Genomic DNA, 17,073 nt, shown 5'->3' with positions numbered 1-17,073 from the left:
TGTCTGCCTTAGCTCCTCCAGGTCTGCCACTCTAGCCTCCTTAGATTGGACTAGTTCTCTGAGAGCCAGGAGCTCTGTGCACCAGGTGCATACATACATCCTCTCACCAGCGGGTAAAAAATCATACATGTGACACTCGATGCAAATGATTGGAATGCTTCCTCTTGCTACTGGATTGCTGACTTAATCTTAATTTTGTTGAGTTCTTAGTTCAGTTTGGGTTGCTATGGAGTAGGAATATGTACAGTCAGGGTCCCTTAAATATATTAGTGTATTCATTATTAATCTGGTATTGACTTACAAGGCGATAGTTAAACTCTCAGTAAGGGCTGGTCTAATAATGTGATTTAGATAAGAGCCTGATTGATTTTGAAGGAGAAAGTGTCTTTTGCCTTTAAATCAAATGATGAGCTAGGGGTGGATGGGAGAGAAAGACAGACACTAGAATTAACTCCCTCTGGCTTGCTTTTTATCTCTCAAACACAAAAACACTAAAGAATATACCCCACTACTTCACCTCTCCTCAAGCTTTAAGTCCTAAGATTTCCCAAAGCAGTACTTGCCGATCCCCTTCAGCCCCCAGTAAGATGATCTTCCCCTTTGAATGCTCCCTCTGCATTGAGAGCTACTGAGCTCTTTCCCTGCAATATATCTTGTGCTTCATATCCCCTTTGCCTTGCCTTTCTCCCAAGGTGTACATATTAAGTTCCTTTAGTCTCATCTCATAGGGCTTCCTCTACAAACCCCATACCATTTTGTTTGCACTTCTCTGGTCTGTCTCCAGTCTTTCTATATTCTTTGAGATACAGCCTCCAGAACTGAACATAGTATGCCAGGTGAGGCCTCGCCAATGACCTGGTTATGCCTCTCCCTATACATCCAAGCATTCTCTCATCTCCTGCCACCACCTTTCACGCTTTTTTGCGTCCTTGAGATCATCTGACACTGTCACACCAAGGACCTTTTTCTGGTTGGTGCACATCAGCAATTCATTATCTACCACATACTACCCCGAGCTCATGACTCTGCATTTTTTGGCATAAATTCTTAACTGCCAAGTATTAGACCACACCTCAGGCTCTGTTAGATTGCCTTTTGTTGTGTCTATTCCTTCAGGGGTATGAACTCTGTTACAGATCTTAGTGTCATCCACAAAAAGGCAAACTTTCCCTTAACTTCTGCAGTATTGGTAACCAATATTGAACAGAACTGGCCCTAGGACTGATGCCCAAGGTATTCCACTTATCACCCATCTCTCTGAGTGAATTCTATTTACCATTACCCTAGTCTTCTATCCCTTAACCAGGCTACTAGTTTGGGCTGTTCAGTTTGAATGAGCTTCCTTTGCAGGACAGTATATAGAGCCTTGCTGAAATCCAAGAAAACCACATTCAGCATATGTCCTTGATCTAATTCTAGTCATCTACTTCTATAGTCCCTTGCTTCTTTCATTCAGTACATTTATAATGTCATAAGTTTTTTTTTGTTTGTTTTTTTGTTTGAGCTTCATGTTGCAGACCTTTTATCATTTCTGTAACCCTTTATGTGAACTTTCTATCCTGTCAATGTCTTTATGAAGGTACAACCTCCAGAATGCAAAACCGTATTCAACACAGTACTCAAAAACAGGGACTCACTAGCAACCTATACAAATGTAATATTACCTCCTTTGTCCTGCTGATAATAATGCACTTATACAACTGAGCATACTTTCTCAGTTGCTTTATTAAATTGGCTGGCTATCTTCAAGTCATCTGAGAACTAGATTTTAATTTCTCCTTCATGTATATCAGTTTCCAGTTTTTGTCTTTCTAAAGATTTATTTTTGTGGCCAAAATGTGTTATTTTATACTATTGGGCATGTTAGCATTAAAGCACACTTTTCAAATCCTTGACAGTCTTCCAATATTTTCAAGTCCACTTTAATTTTTTTCACTCCTTCCAGCATGTCTACTGTTGCACTATTTTGTATAATTTGCAAAACAAATATTTTCCCTTCAGTCTCTCTGCAATGACACAGTTTGTTTTTACAGGGTCTCCATTTTATTCAAATAATGCTACACATTGAGAGAGAATTTTTATTCTGGTCACATTGTTTTTTTCAAATCTCCTGACTCACCTCTTTGGTTGTTCATGCTCTATTCCTACTTTACATGTATCCATGTGCTGCATGTGTGGTGATCTAACAAGTATCAGAATATCAGCTCCCTGGAGTAGTTGAGTAAGTGGAGCTTTTTATAACAGGGTTTCTTGGCTCTAGTTTTTAATGCTGCAAACAGGTTTGGTTGTAAAAGATATCCACAATGAGTATTCATCAGACGTTTGCACACCCAGCTCTCTATATTTCCTGCTAATTGATTACAAAGCTCCAGAAGACAATAGGAGGAAGATAATTTATAATGGCGCAATGCCCGCCTCTGATTCCCATGTCACTCTCCTATCAGAGGTTTCCAGATCAAATGTACCCCAATCAGAGGTTTATAAACAGTCATCAAAGAAAAGTAGTCAGAAGTGGAATTTCCAATTGATTTTAAAAAACTACTTTTGGACCAGAAAGAGAGACATAGTCCAGTCTAATTCCTATATGAGTCCCTATTTGCCAATTTTTATTTTTTTTAAAGCAGAGACTCTTGTAAGGGAGAGGAGCATTTTAATCTATTATCTTCCAAATTTCCATCTCAGTAGTTTTCAAATATTGGTTAATTATTCCTGTTTAGTATTTTGCTCTGCTTACTTGATTTGTTTACAGTGGCATCTCTTTCAATGTAGAGAATTATAACGTTACATAGAATGATTACCAGTTCCCTGAGGGTATTCAGCAGTCAGTGGTTTTCTTAACATTTTTAACAAATCCTGATAAAATGACAGTTGTACAGGAGTGTGGTAAAATAGACAAGTTCATGTGACTGGTGGGAGTAAATACATATCATTATTATTTTCCTAACATCTTTACTTTTAATTTGAGGACTATGTGCACATAAAGACATTACTTATATAGGGAAGCAATTCACCCGCTAAATATAGATATTGTTGTAAGCGCATACATATATATTTATATAGTAGGAGAATGTAATTCTGTTCATATGCATGTACAGTGTTAGAAAAGGGTTGAAAATATCACAGGCTTCATGCCTCTGCATGCAGCCTGCTCTTTTTCACACCCCTATCCAGGTTTCAAACAGTTGCACGCTTTCTGGTTTTCTGTCTGTTGCTAGGCAGATTGCTCCATGTTTTCTTTTGGCTGTTCTGCTTTCATTCTTCGATTGGCTTGCATAAGCAGATCTGCCATAGCCAATTGGAGTGTATATGCAAATCTCCCCTCAGTCCTTTGACATCAGACCAGCCAAGTATAGTTTCTGTTGCTGGGAGAGAGAGCTGATAAGACGACAACATGGCTGCAGGGGGCTCCCTATTGGGTATGTTTTCTATATTTACCAAAACATTGCATCATCATTTGTGTAAAAGTTAACAGAAATATGTTCATTGTAAACAGATAATCTTCTAACCAATTTTTTAATTGCAGGAAATAAAGAAACATGTTGTGCCTCGAAAATGGAGGGGGTGGGGTGGGGTGGGAAAGGGTCTTGCCTCCTTTTCCAGATTTGATGGATTTTGGGTGAGTTATTTCTGACAGTGCCTTGTTCAGCAGGAGGAATCTGGAAGAATAAATAGTGCTTCCCTTTAGTGAGAAGCTGTGTTCTAGAGAGATTCACATAAAATGTGGGTGTAACAGCATATTAAGCTGATTTCACAGAATTGTGATAGAATAGCTTTCAGACATTTAAAAAAATATATTCTTTTGAGGCGATATAGAAACGTGACAACAGAAAATGACTATATGGCCTATCTAGTCTGCCCATCACTTGCTACTGATTTGAAAATGAGACTTCTGTTTGTCTTAACCATTCTTTGTCATGTCTACATCCATTTCCTGTTCTTGCTGTGTTTTCCAGGTGACCTCAGAGTGTTGCTGTTAATGACATCACAAGCTTTAGATAGGTTCCCTCCAGTCACATGGGCTTAGAATTAACTACTTCAGTACAGTTAGATACCAAATAGAGGCCAAATGTACTAATACAGAAATTAAGTTTTATAAAACCCTTCAGTTTCTTCATTTGGTAAATTATTAATGCACAATGTGTTTACAAGTTAACCCTATCTTGAATTGTAGAGATTCTTTAGCTTAACTGTGTACAAAATATACACACAAGCAAATTATTGAAGAGATTTCATGCAAAGGTAGGAGGTTTGACAACAAAATCTAATAATTTATCCTTTGAAAATCAGAAAATGAGGATATTAACCACCTTATAGGCTAAATTGTTAACCAAAATTTTGTATGTTTTCTGAATGAACATTGCTGTCTTGAGAATAAACAGTTTTCTAAAAATCTAATTTATTGTGTAGGATGAAATTAGCACACTTATGGAATCCATGTACTGGTTAAATGTCTAAACTGTTTGTGTTTATTTTATATGTAAGAATCCTACAAAACTGCCTTTGATATATCCAGTTATATTATTCATCATGGATTGTAAACCAGGTGGGCCAGAGTAGGTAATCATCTTCAGAATTGCTTGCTTATAGTGGGAGTAGAAACAACTCTTAAATTTAGGCAACTACCTGCAGGAGATGGAACATACAGTGGATGATGTATTTTTATAAGAATATTTGAACGCAAATAGTGGTTTTTTTTTTTTTTTTAGAGAATCATAGCTTAAAAGATGTCAGAGGCAGAATCAGAGATGGTAGTATGCCTCCTGAATTCTGGTAATGGAAAGAACGATGGATAAGAGAATATAATGTACTCTCAACAGTATTTAAGAGCTCTGGAGATTTGTCAGGATAATTTTATCTGACTTTGAAGGTGCAGACATAATGTGAACTCTCAAGGTGATGCAAGCAAAATTGATGACACCTGGTACACAAGTATTGGAAACTTCAAGAAGTTCCTGGAGCTTTGGAATGTATAGGTTAAGAGACAGTTGGAAGAGGGCCTAGTTTGAGCTGTCACTAAGAGCTTGAATACTAATGTCTTTTCCCCCCATACAGTATTCGGGTGGGAGGGAGCTTAGTAAATCAGGCCATAAGTGAAGAAATTTTTAATACAATGATATTTTAAATTTTCTTATGAGAATACTAATGTTTCTTTCAGAACAGCAGGAAGTACACGAACTATAGTGTGCTAACCCAAATGGTTAATTAAATAGTGTTTGTGTGGTATTGCTCCTTTTCTTCCCACTACTCCTATCCCCTCAGCCTTTCTCAGATTCTTTAGTGGTGTGGGTTCTCAGATCCTGCTCACACTGTTTTAGATCTGTAGGTGTTAAAAACAGCTACTGAATCAACATCTGCGACTTCCTGCCTACTAAATGGATCCAGAAATCATAACTCCGTAGTGAACCTTCAGTTCTGCAGACACCCCTGGACAGCACACATATCCAGCAAATCTCTAAGCAACTGAAGAATCTGTTTGGGGAAAAAGCAAAAAAAAAAAAAAAAGATTTCATTTGAATCTTTCACTCTGGTTTTTACACTTCGCCTGAATTCTTGGTATTTCCCTTTTTATGCTTTCTTGTTGCTGGGCAAGCTTTGAGAAACTGCCATGTGATTGGTTCTGTGGCAACTGCTTGTTGGAGCCAATCAGATAAGGCATTTGGAATTTTTTTTTTTTTAGCCAGTGCTATAACTGAAGTGCGTGGTTGATTTATGTCTCTGAGGGGGAGGTTATGAAACTAACAGCATGACTGCATCAGGCTCCCTCTTGGGTATGTTATAAAAATTGCAAGGTCTGTTTAGACTTTAGAGGAGAAAATGCAGTTTGTTTCTACTCTGAAGTTTTATTAAATACTGAATTATAAATTGCTACATTTTTCTTAGTTTAAAAATCATATGTAGATACATGTTTCATTGTTCTTTTTTAAAGAAATAATTAACTGCAAAGTGCAGTGGAACGAAGACATTTAAAACGACTTATTCCTAATGTTAAATGACAAGATATATTTGGCTTATGTCCAAATAAAAGAAGGCTTTCATTTGAAATAAAGAGCCAGCAGCCGATCTTTTCATTTCTACCATGTTACTGAGGTAAACTGTATTTGTACTGAATGCATGATTCAGAGTAATTGTAACTGAATTTAGAACTAAATAGGGCTTGGAAAAGAATCCATACCAGAGGTGTATATTTCTCTTTACCACATATTGTGTGGCCTGAGTTTCGATCCAATAGTTGGAGACACCTTTTGAACAGCAAACTGATATGTCCAAGTTACCACCAATACTTGAATTTTATACCATAGATGCATCATGTCCAGGGCATGATTATAGGAATAGTACTTGGTAAGTCATATTGAAAATGTACTCTGTGTCCTTGACAAGAGTTTCATACCACATTAATCTACTGCATATTTTTTGCTTTGTCATCTTGTAGTATCCCTTATACTTACATTCTCATTGCCTTTTTTAAAAATAGAATATGCCTTTATTTTGCCATAATTCATCCATTTATTTTTGTTCACGTAAAAAAAATTTTCTACTTCTAACCTAATGTCTTAGAGTTTAGACTTAGTTCTTTCATAAATTCTTCCATACCTCATGTTTTAATCTGCATTGCAGATCAAGTAATGCAGATGACAGTAGCAGAGGGTGTAGTAAGATTTGGAGTGCATTCAGAGTTCTAAAAGAGACCCGCCCTAGCTCTGCAGTTGTTCTTTTACTGGGCTTGGCTACAACTTGAATGCTTAATTGCTTCACTTGGCATGTACAGGAACAATGTAAATTGCCTGTTCAGTGTATCCCTTAATAGGGATTTGGAGTTCTGGTAATAACTAGTTTGAGCCAGTTTTATTAAAGCTTATCGAAGGCGATAAGACTTTTTTATTTTTTACATAACCATGTTTTATGTATTTTTAACCAATTGGTTGTAATTTATTATGAAGTAGAAAAAATTTGTGGAACAAACCATACTTGTTTGAGAAATTCAAATTTCAACCACTTTTGATTTCCATTTCTCTTAACTCCATGTAGTTTACAAGCAAAAGCAGGGTTTGTTACCTAGAACCTTGCTATCTTGCTATCCTGCTTTCTCAGACTGCTGTGAGCTGAACAAGTTTACATGTCTGAACAGTATAAGTGATCATAAAACACCTTCTGCTTCCAATATCTCCTCTCCCTTCTCAGTTTTTTTGGTGAAAGGTTTTCACAGTTGATTCTGGTTTTGGCTGATTCTGCTTAATCTCTAAGGATTTGATGTAAACATAATTTTAGATTGCTTATATGCAAAGAACCAGAGTACTCGCTATTGTTTAGATCTCGATTTTTTTTTCACTGCCTTTCCATAATCTGCTCTTTGCCTACTGTTGCTGGGCAAGATTTGGCAGACTGGGTGCTGATTGGTTAGCTTTATGAGCAGCTCTTGAGCTGTTACTATGAGCAGATTGTGCTGAGCCAATCCATGGGAGTTATGCTAATATATCTCTTTGTGGCTTGGCAGCAGTGATCTCTGCTGCAACTACGGCAGGAAAATAGTTCTCTAATTGGATGAAGGAGGGGGCTTCTGGTTATTGTTAAAGAGAAATTATGACACTTTTTTCTATTTTATTACATGACCACTGACCTTTTTGTCATTCCTATTTATAAATCAAATGATCTATAGACCTTTTGGTGATGGTTTTGTGTGATATTTCAGTCTATATGGAAAGTAAGGAACAGGAAGTTCTGTAATGAATACAAGATTATCTAGAGTATAAATATTCCCCCACGCCCCCCCCCCCCCCAATTAGGATATAGACATAGCACACCAGAATTGTTTCAATACATTTCTGAAAATATGACACTATCCCTGTTATCTGGATTTAAGTTTAAAGTTGGCAAGTAAATCATTCTGTACTGTACTCCTTTATTAGGAAAAAACATAAAAATTCTGCTGTAAAATTAACCCTTCACTGTTTTTATCTGTGCATTTTCTGAATATAGCATTATAACTGTAATTTTCTGTCAGCTGCTATTTGACGGTAGCACATGGTGGTAAGTATGTTAAAGTTGGTTTCTAGGTGCATGTTGCCAGCATTTTGCCTGAAGTTGATTAGTTATTTGGTTAGACATCTATACAAGTAATGAAGACAACTGGTATTGCACCATGGTTAAAGAATTTTTGTAGATGAAAATTTTCACTGAATGGAAGTGCAAATATTCTAATTTAGTAGTTATTACTGAGGAAGATATCCTGCAACATTTTTGTTTGCATACTCATTGTATAAAATGTTACAGTGCTTCTAGTCTTTTGCATATTTTTGTTGAAGCAGGGCAGACTGCTGAGAGGAGTCTACTGATTGGCTTGCACAGATATGACCAGACTAAAGAAATCTTGCTGTGTGAACATCACAGTTTTTGATTCTCTTAGTCTCTCTCACAACTGCAGAGTATCTTTTGTGGTTGTAGTATGCTCCCTTGTGGATCTGACTGGTAGTTCTCCTATGTTAGCAAGTGCAGTAATATACCACCATGTTGGTTTGTTCTGACATTTTTTATTGTGTTTGTAGTAAGACATCCCTGATGAGGAATTGACTTCATTAACTGCTTCATTAACTGTTCATTAATTGAGTTTACATTTTTTTTTTAAATCTGTTGAATGTATACTTTCTAGGTATTTACAGTATTTTGAAAAATCTACTTATTGAGTTTTGTGTTGAAGAGGTGGGTGGGGATGGTTTTGAACATTTTGTATTTTTTCAAGAATTCATCTTCAATAGAATGCCAGGCTCTGTTTTGTTCATAGGTTTGTTATGCTGTCTTAGGCATGAATTGTTTCATTCAGAAAAAGATAAAATAGATTTTGATCTTAGCTATTCTCAAGATAGTTTATTTTAATTTATTTTTTTTTGGGGGGGGGGGGGAACGACAGGGGAAATGCATTATAAGATTGAAAGACTGAGCAGTATAGTGTGTTTAACTTGAATGTGATATAGTTACAAGAGTGTTGTAAAGTGCAGTCTGCTGTAGTATTTTGTGCAAAGTGATTTTTAATAGATTTATCATGTTGATATTTTTTTTTTACTGCATGAAGGTTTATTTTATGTCACATTGCATTTTTGCCATTGATGATATAAAGCAGATGTATTTCAGTAGAAGGTGTAGACCTTTTTTCTTTATTTGTAAAGGTTCGGGCACATAAAGGCATGACATTGAGCACCAAACAAAATCAGTGAAATACCAGCATCAATCCCTGGTTATGCTCAGGGCCAAGAGCAGGGAGATAGTGGTAGTGTCTTTGCTGCTCCCAAGTGTCTTTGTCCAGAAATGAGCTCTCATTCAATGGCTCAGCTACTGAGGTCTGCCGGGGTCAGTGCCAAAGCCATTAGTACATTTCTCTTGGTTACTCAGGACGATGTCTTTTCACCTATTGTGACCCTCCCCCCCCCCAGTTTTGACCTCAGCAAACTTTGATCTGGATTGGAGGAACTTCAAGTCTGTCAGCACCACACTCAAGTGAGTCTGCATCGATGGTGGTCTTGATAGAGACCCTCTACCATGGCACAATACAGATATGTGCCTTGATGCCATTTCTTGACTTTGGTGCCATCCACTGTGAGTCAAAACTGAACACTTTATGATGGGAAAACCTCTTCAAGTCTTTGGATTCAATTAGTTCCAAGGCCAAAACAGTTTATTCATACTTTCAGGGGGGTATAACACTGTATGATCAGGGCCTCCTAAGACATCTGTTCTACATGCACTTTTGGATTCTTAGGAATACTGAGGTCTACCCTACAGTTTTTGGAGAATCTGGCTGACACTGAACAGGAGCAACCTCAGATTGCCTTCATTCAGATCCCTCTCCTCGACAAGCTAGGATCAGATCCCTCTCATCCCACACAGAAAATGATGGAGGCTATTCTATTTAAGCTGGAGGTAGAAGGTGAATCCATGGTGTCTTTTTGACTTCCTTAAATATGTTGATGCACCTAAGGAATTGGTAATTGTGCCCCTCCACCAGTTGCTCCAGACTGTACAGAAAAGAATGTGGTAAGCTTCTTGTTGGAAAGAAGGCTAACCCAAATTACTCTGTTAAGGAGGTGCACCTGGATTCAACAAAGTCCAATAACCTTCTCAAATCTCTGGTGGTTGAATCTGCCCTGAAAAGGACTAAGCAGGCTAAGGCTTATTCCTCAGTGCCCTTATGTGGCTCCTGCACAGCATCCTTACAGGTTTTTCTGATCAAGTATATGCATACTGTTCAATAAAGGGTACTAAAGTTTGCTGAGTTTCTCCACCCACGGAATCAGGAGAGAGCGAATCCAGTAAGTGACTCCTTTGTGCTGAAATTGTAGAGCAAAAGGGAAGGCTCAGCGGTAGCGAAGTCCCTCCTTATGCAGTGCACCAATGACTTCCCGAAGCTCAAAGTGCTTTTGAAGCGTGGTCGGCGCCAGGTCATTGTAGATGGTAATCTCACGACCCTTCCATATTCAAGCTGCTTTTTTCTGCACTGCCTCCATTATATATGAATTTTGGAGGAAGCTATGGAGACAAATGTTGTCCCGCTTAGGGCCCAGTTACCTATGCATCCGTTCTATTTTAATGCTGGAAGCAATGGTGTCAGAGTCTTCTGCTATGCCTTCTCTGCTACTGAGAATGAGCACAGATTGCCCACGCTGTAGTTTTGCAGTCTGTAAACTCCTCCATTTCGGGGACGCCTCTAATGAGGAGATTGCTGCATCGTAAGCAGTTCTCCAAATTCTCCATTTTATCTGAGGAGTGAGAACATGCTGGCCATGATCTTATGCAGATTGTGTAGCTTACGTGCTGTGCCATGAGTCTGAGCCTGGGTGTCTAGTTTGTCTACTCGATACCCCATCACAGCTATGTCGTCTTACCTCTGTGATGGAGGCAAGCAGATCCGTCTTATACTGCCGCATATCTGCGCGAAGCTCGAGAAACCATTCTCACAACTCTGCATGGGATGGAAAGTCCGGTGGTTCCGCTTTGGGATGAATCCTTGTTGCTAAAATCCTCAGCTGCTTTTGCAACCTGGTTGGTGTTATTGCTCACCAACTCAGAAGCATGCTTGCTAAAGGAAAAATGCTTCAAGTCTATTTTCCTTTTAGATGCCATGAGGTAACGTAATTCTCAAGATCACGACACAATAGTGCAAAATAGCAGGAAAAACACTTTTATAGTATTGGTTGCAAAAGCAGGAGGAAGGGAGCTTCTAAGTTAAGTGGCCATACTGGTTCATGCTGGTAGAGCGCTCCTTCTTTAATTTTGGGCTGTTTTTGTGAGGCAGCGATAAAGTGCCACAAAAAAGAGGCTAGAGCAGATGTGCTTAGCAGTTGGGACTATGGCAGCAGGAACCTGGCCATTTTTCTGGAGTTCAGCGGTTAGTGTGACCCTGGGTGAGTAGCCAGAAGAAAAAAATTGCTCTCCTTGGGGGTCTGCAGTCTCTTGCTGTGGGCAGAGTGTGGGAAAAGGCTGCACTGTAAACATGCAAGTTAGAGGGACAAGCAGGCGTTTAATACTACCATGGTTACAGTAAGGCCATAGGAGACCTCTAGAGCAGGCAGTTCAATTCATCTGCAGGAGGGTCCAGGTTTGGAAGGGGCTCTGTTGACCATTTTACAGTGGTGGAGCAATGAGGGCTGTTCAGTTCTCCTCCCCTTAGCTCTGAGGGACATGTTAACCTCCTCTCCTATATTCTTATTCAGCTACTAGGCCATTGTCCACAACACTGGATGCTTATCTACTATCTGCTGGAGACAGACCCAATTATCTGGACTGGTCTGACTGTATTCAAGAAAAGGAAATTATCAGGAAGTAATAATTTCACCATAAACATTAAATTTCAAGATTAACTAAAACAGAAAGAAATACTCATAAGAATGTTTTTTCTATTCATCACTGAAAGCTTGTTTAAATAAAAAGGCCTTAATAGATTTGTGGAATTTCAAATAATTTTTCTCAGTTTGGCTTAAAAGGCGTGTTCCACAAATAAAGAACTGCACAAAAAGGAATGTTTCATGTTATAACAACTATGAATAATTTTGTATCATCTGCAGATTTGATCATCGCACTCGCTGCTCTCTTTTCCAGATCATTTTTGAACATGTTTAACAGCACTTGTCCCAGTACAAATCCCTTGGGCAATTCACTAATTACCTTTTATCCTTTGGGAAAACAGACCATTTAATCCTGTCTTTTTTTATCCTTTAACCAGTTGCTAAATCACAATAGGACATTTCCTCCTATCCTATAACTCTTTAATTTCCTGATGAATCTCTCAAGGACTTTGCCAAATGCTTTTTGAAAGTCCGATACACTATATCAATTGGCTCACCCTTATCCACACGTTTGTTTACAACTTTAAACAATTAGACTGGTAAGGCTTTGTTAAATCTGTTGGCTTTTCCCCCTATTAGGCTATGACTATTCATATAGCCAATGATTTTTTTTTTTTTTTAATAAAAATAGCTTCTACCATTTTGCATAGCACAGGCATCAGGCTCTCTGGTCTGTAGCTTCCTGGAGTATTCCTCGAGCCCTTCTTAAACTGACCAGCCTCCAGTCTTCAGGTACTGTGGCTGATTTTAATGATGGGTTACAAACTACTACGGTAGTAGCAGGTCTACAATTTCATATTTTATTTTTTTCAGATCTCTAGGGTGAATAACATAAGGTCCTGGTGATTGATTATTCTTGAGTTTGTCAATTTGCTCTACTACTTTTTCCAGTTTTGCGGTTAATTTACTTCAGTTTCTCTGAATCATGACTATCAACCAATTCTTCTGGTGTGGATATCTCTCAAAATAATATTCTCAGTAAAGACCAATGCAAATAATTTAGTATTTCTGCTATGCCTTGTCATCTCGAGTGCCCTTTTTACCCCTTCATCATCTAGTGTTCCAACTGACTCCCATACAGGCTTTTTACTTCAGTTGTACCTGAAGTTATTTTTTGTCTGTATGGCAAGCTTCTTTTAAAATTCTTTCTTGGTTTAGTTTATTAAAAATTTATATACTGCATACATCATAACAGAATATATCAAAGTGGTTTACAATAAAAACATACAAAATAATCGTAGTAGACATATACATACAAAAATAAAATGCAATATACAATGGCCTGCTGCTTTAACTTTTTGCGTCCAACTTTCCAGTGCTCAAGCTCTTTCCTGTTTCCCTCACTTGAAACGACTTTCCAATAATTTGGTCTTTCATCAACCCTTTTTTAATGCCTTTAATAATTTTATCTGGGCTTCCAGTATGGTATTTTTAAACAATATCCATGTCTCATGCAAACTTTTAACCCTTGCGCCTGCTCCTTTTAGTTTTTCTAACCATATTCATCATTTTATCATAGTCCCCCCCCCCCCCCTTTAAAGTAAAATGCTGCTGCAGTAGTTTTTTCTTAATCTCCTCAGTTTTTGATAAATTTGATTGCATTATCACTATTGACAAGCTGCTCCATGCTGTTACCCCTTGTACCAGGTCCTGCATCACACACAGGATAGATTAAATAAAAGTTAATAAATAAAATAAATAATAAATTTAAATTTGTTTCCCCCCCCCTCCCCCTCTTGTTCCAGGACTAACTGCACTATGACGCAGTTATTTATGTATGATATCTAGAAAGTTTACACTCCCTAACAAATCCTGATGAGACATTTATCCAAGCAGTATTGGATAACTGAAATCTTCCATTGTGTTAATTTTATTTCCCTTTCTAATTTCTCATAGCATTTCAGTCTTTTTTTTTTTTTTTTTTTAATCTTTGTCAGGTGGACAATAATATACACCTACAGTTATATTCTTCCTACTTGTACATGCAGTTTCTGGCCATAAAGATTCTAGAGTGCATTTCATATCCTCCAGGCCTTTTACCTTGCTTGACTCTATGCCATCCATAACACATAGTACCACTCCTTCATTAATTTGATCTGCCCTGTCATAATTTGTATCCCATTATCACAGTGTCCTATTGGCTCTCCATCAATGAGCATGGCTGAATTAGCCATGGCACTTGTGTGATGTTATCCAACAGCTCCCAATGGACCCATCTTTCATAGGTCAGTAATACTTTGCTGAGCATATGTGGGAATTCCCGTGTATGTGCCGTCTCATAAGCCCTTCAGCCTTTTTTTTTATGTCTAAGCTACTGCACTGACATATACCCTTCTCACTATAAGATTACGCTTTCATTTTTACTGCCTCATTGCAGTATTTTCACCTCTGCCTCTGCCTTGGCAACACATCAATACACTTAAGTGCTAGGGAATAAAGATTTATAAAGGATGTCAAAAGAAAAACTAAACTTGAAAAATCTACTATGAGCAGCATCATGGTCTGCATTTGTGAGTACTGGATGTTCATTACGGATTCCCATGAGTTGCGTTACATTTGACTGGCCCAGATCACATTAATGTGAACTGCTGCATCTGTAGCTGCTCATCTCCCAGGGTGCAACAGTCACTGGCATGGAATATGCGAGAACTTATAGCACTTAAGAGTAAGTGGTGACATGCATTCAGGCAGTGGAGTTGTGCCTTCTGAAGCAGGTTGTCATCATACTCCTGAATCATGAGTTTCTCATCTCCTGTTCCTCACTCTGTTGGGAGAGCCCCACACACACACACTTGGTGTTGGCTGCCTGATCCACCACAGGTCTGTAGTCGAGCAAGGCATGAAAGACCTTCAGTGCATAAGGAGGTATGGAGGAAGGAGCCTAAGGAGGATCCATCTCCAGAGTGGGCCCCATTGGAGCTGAAAAAGCAGAAGTCTGCACCTGGGCAAGGCCCTGTGACTGCGGGTCCATCTTTAGTACTGAGGAAGGATGTCCTTTCATGGCACACTTTCTCACCTCCCTCTGACCCAACATTTTTTAGCCTTTAGTTTGCACGTCTTATTCTCCATCCACAAGCAGGGCTTAATTAGCATAATGTGAGAATCTCGTCATCCGATGTCAAACGGACCTCTCCCTCACAGCTTTTGCTTACTGAGCATGTGTGTCATTTACCACAGGAACTCTGTTTTGAGCTGCTCAGTCTTTTTTTTTGTCCATTATACAGCCCGAGTGTCTATTATACAGTCCAAGTGTATTCCCCTCTAAACGTCTTTTAGGCCAACTTAAAATGTGTGTGCTGCCCTGTTGCCTTGGCAACCCCTCAAGCACTTTTCAGTACTTGGGGGGGGGAGGGGGAGGGAAGATAAAAGGAAATGCCAAGGTCCAAAAAGCCAGTCAGTAGCTTCAAGGACTGTCTGCAGCTGTAATATCAATTGATTGCCTTGACACCTATTAAAAATGCCTTGGTCTCTTTTCTAACTCTGCCGATTGTTATTTTTGTGACCATACGTCTCCCAGAACACAGAGGAATTGACCTTACAACATAAGAGAGATCCGATGTAAACGTCCTCTTTCTTGTTGGGCAAAGTTAGCTAAAGCCTCCACTTCTGAGGTTCCTCCCCCTCTGCCCATGCAGCTTGGGGGTCAAGCTTCTGATCACTACAGAACTTCAGGTAAAAAGGGGTAGGTTTCCTCAATGCCACAGGGTGTGACCCCAATGCACTGGTTGGAAGCAATCTCTGTCTCTTCAGTGAAGCACACGAGCCTGGTGCTGTGGTGCATTTGAAACCAAGGGACCTGGTGTGGTCAGTGCCATCAGCATGGAGCATCGGGGCCATTAGTGCCATCTGTGCATGCTACACCAGCGTCCTTGAATCAGAGAGCATCAGCACCATTAACACAATTGACACAAAAAGACCTGGCATTATTGATATATGGATCCTTCTTGATGCAGAAGCAGCACACGGCTCTACATCAATGCATACTATACTGATGGCAGCATGATGACCAGAAGGAGATACATTTCAAGTTTCCTTTTTGTTAATGGTGCAGACGTTACTTTCCACAGTGATAAAAGCATGGAGCTTGGAGGAGGCATCCCACAGTGATAACCTTGTATTTGTTTTGGAAGAGGATGTATCATCAGCACAGATCCAGGGGGTATATCAGCCTGCAGATCAGATGGAGCTGATCAAGAGTGTCTTTGTTTCCTTAGCTGGTCATAAAGTGGGAGTGTCACAGTCAATCCTGTCTCAAGCTAGATGTACTCCTTATCTACTTCTGCCTTGGTGCAGGAGCTCCTTCTGATGCTTTTCACTCTTGGGGTTAGTTCTTAAGAAATGGATCTATACCTTGTATCAGGATCTTCTCCATCATCAGAGGGACCTGCTAGATGGCACTCCTCTCAAATCAAGGTCTTCACCATATTCACCTCTGTCCTCCATTGTGGTCTTGTGCAAGTATTCCTCTACTGATGGATTCAGAAGAGGGTTCCACGAGTATCGCTTTGGACCCATTACCAGATCTGCCAGAAAATTTCCGTCCACTAGAAAATCTCTTCTACTTTAAGTTCCTCAATTAAACTGGGGAAAGTTATCGGGGTCCGTGTATGAAAGATTAAGAGCCCTTAAACGGGAGTCTTTTGACATACTTCCTCTGAGCCAGTGGCCCTCCTGGTTCATCATATTCTGTGCTATCTGCAAACAAGAATGTGGGAAAATCCAGTCAAGAGTAAGCAGTGGCAAGAAAGTTGTATCTTAAGTATAGAGTGCAGAAAGTGACAGTTATGAGTTGGTTCTACTCAAACCCTCATACCTATCAGTGGTGGTAGAGTTTGCCCTGAAGAAGGCAAAGTAATCAAGAGTCTTCTCTAACACTCCTCCCAAGAAGGATCCAGGACTTCTGGATATCTTTGGGAAGAAGTTCTTCCAAAGCTTGATGTATAATGCCCGGTTAGCTAGTCACCAGCTTTATTTGGTGCAATACTTACATTACATTATTAACAAAATAAGAGCTGTCATGGAATCTCACAATGAAGACCATACAGCCTGTTGTCAAGTATTCCAGGGTGCAGAGGAATGTGAATAGCATCTCATTTGTTCCAGCTGTGGATCATTCAGTATGGCAGCCCTGGGGTTCCGCTGCAGCAATTGGAGCCAAAAGGATGGCATGGTAATGGGCTAGCAGCTTACAGGAAGATGTCCACAACAAATTGGTAGCTATTCCATTTTATGGAAACAGCCT

The 17,073-nt window shown here is 39.2% G+C and overlaps 1 protein-coding gene across 5 annotated transcripts in view; it reads left to right on the top strand.

The window, feature by feature from the left end:
* ATF7IP (activating transcription factor 7 interacting protein) overlaps positions 1-17,073 on the top strand; it is a 331,366-nt gene that overhangs the window by 147,846 nt on the left and 166,447 nt on the right. Inside the window, exon 1 of one of the 5 annotated variants that reach the window (XM_029590342.1) lies at positions 3,344-3,416. The exons of 3 other annotated variants lie outside the window; for them this stretch is intronic. The gene's annotated coding sequence lies outside the window, so the exon portion shown is untranslated. Of the gene's footprint in view, positions 1-3,343; positions 3,417-5,746; positions 5,769-17,073 lie in introns of those variants that run through there. One more of the 5 variants, XM_029590344.1, reaches the window with a different exon arrangement.

This window comes from Rhinatrema bivittatum, chromosome 2, assembly GCF_901001135.1.
Source record: "Rhinatrema bivittatum chromosome 2, aRhiBiv1.1, whole genome shotgun sequence".
Taxonomy (NCBI): Eukaryota; Metazoa; Chordata; class Amphibia; order Gymnophiona; family Rhinatrematidae; genus Rhinatrema; species Rhinatrema bivittatum.
This window is presented reverse-complemented; position numbering and strand designations above follow the sequence as displayed.